The sequence below is a fragment of the Acyrthosiphon pisum genome, chromosome A2 (assembly GCF_005508785.2).
Source record: "Acyrthosiphon pisum isolate AL4f chromosome A2, pea_aphid_22Mar2018_4r6ur, whole genome shotgun sequence".
Taxonomy (NCBI): domain Eukaryota; kingdom Metazoa; phylum Arthropoda; class Insecta; order Hemiptera; family Aphididae; genus Acyrthosiphon; species Acyrthosiphon pisum.
In genome coordinates, this window is record NC_042495.1 from 110072309 (window position 1) to 110074614 (window position 2306).

Here is a 2306-nt window from a genome sequence, read left to right on the forward strand (position 1 = left end):
TGTACGTGTATAATATATATATATTATATATTATATATTATATATAATATATTATTACTGCAGTGAGTTACAACTAAAGGAGTTGTACAATCACAATTTTTTTTAAGAATTGTAATTTCTTGCATCTTACGTGCAACAAAGTGTGTGGCATCAGCTAGTTATTTATAAAAAATATTATGACTCAATTTTTATATTTCCTGCATATTATTAATATTAACAATCCGATTGACAGCTATTTATTGTTAATACGTCTTCAGTGTCGGTAAAATATTGGATATCTACTCGATTTTTAACTATCGATTTTCTTATTTTATTGTAATTCAAAAACTGCCTGACTGTCGTGTAGCCATATTGGTAATATTTAATAATCCTATGGAAAACTTTAAATTATTTGTATTACACTTTTGGTGTCTGCCCGTCCGTTGACAGCCCTATCGTTTCGTTTTTAATATTTTATATAAATAATTTTTTTTTCTTTATATAATATATATATTTAGCGACGCTAGATTATAATATTTAATCATTATTTAAATAATATGTTTAATGTTAACATATATATGTTGATACTTCGTAGTAGGTTCCTATAACCTATTTATGCTACATTATAGTAGGTAGGTACATACAAAATGTATGATTAGGAAAATTCAAAATAGTACTGTTACATGAAAGTTATGATAATATATTCTACTAGACCCTAATCTAATCCACAAAGTGTGAGCTACCCTTCAGCTGTCTAAAAATTAAGCTATAAACATTAAACACCCTCCAAGTCTCAATGGGAATCTATTGATATAACTTTTACTGAAAACGGTCTAGTAGTTTTTTTGGTATATAAATTATAGACATACAGTATATTAATATGTTTATATTATATAGATACAAATATACAATTTTACAATATGTCCATACAAGAAACGTAATTTACTTGTTATTTTGTCCGCTGCATGGGACTAAGGTTCTATAGACTATAACGCAACAATTATAACTTTTAAACGAAAAACACATTTAATGAAATAAAAAGTTGTATCCCAGGCCCATAAACATATTATTATCGTTTATTTATTTGTTTTTTTAATACGTGTCAAAGTTGGGCAACTAGTCACTGAGTAAGTCACTGTAGTGGATGTTATCAATTATAATTCAATATTTCAATGATCAATTATTGTTTACATCGACATTCGTTTGTTAGCAGAGACAGTCTGTCATCCTATATCAAGGATAGGTACATAATATCATAATTTGTTTTTTTTTTTACTATTGCTTGGTAGGTACTAACGTATATTACCATTAGTATTACGGTAGGTTTATTTAGTTGTTGTTGTTGATAACATTGCATTAATAGTTCACAGCCTAGGACCACGAAATAATGAAATTAATTAAAAACCCTAGGAAATTCAAACACATCATGAAACCCATATAACCAGAATGATTTTAAAATCATCCGAATCATTCAAAACCCAAATAAAACATTCTACTTAACCGGAAACCTTAAATATATATATTTTACAATCTCCATGTTCCTAATATTTATAAATTTATTTTTTTTTAGTTATTTATAAACATTTAATAAATATTATATATTTATTTTGTTTAGTATTTATTCTAAAAATGTCGATAAGGGATTTTTACTGGTTAAAAAGTCTGAATATAAACATATTAAAATAAGATTGTTTCTTATTTGAGAGAGAGTTTTTTAATATTTTCGGTTACTCGTTGATGCCAATTTTTCCATAAAATTTTGTATTAAATAAAACAAATATTTTTCAACATATTATATGCATAAAAAATTACAACATAATTAATATACTATTCATATCATATCCATTGTCCATATCATAATATGATAATATGTGTCTTGTTTATTATGCGTAGGTACAGAATTTAAACATTGAAGCCTTAAATATTGTAATCAATTCATCAACCAATAAAATGTAAAATAAACACCAAGTCAAAGACCTCACACAAACTTAAAATGATGCACCTTGTAACGAGCCTACAACTGCGCAACTACTTATGGAAGTATAGAAATAAATTACGAAAATGAATTGTATTACTTGTATTTATTAACTCTTTAAAATATTATTATTTAATCAAAAAAAAATGGCTAAGTCCAATAAATGTACAAATAAACTGTGGGTCAGCGAGATGTGACTATGTATTTAGTTAGACTGTTCTTCTTGGGTCTCGTTGTTCGTCTGATGGACGCTTGGCCACCAGCTCTCCTCGATGGGTATCTGTCCCTGTCCCTTCTATTATTTCAGATGACCACACATGGTCATCTTGCGGTTTAGGCCTAGCGTGAGATC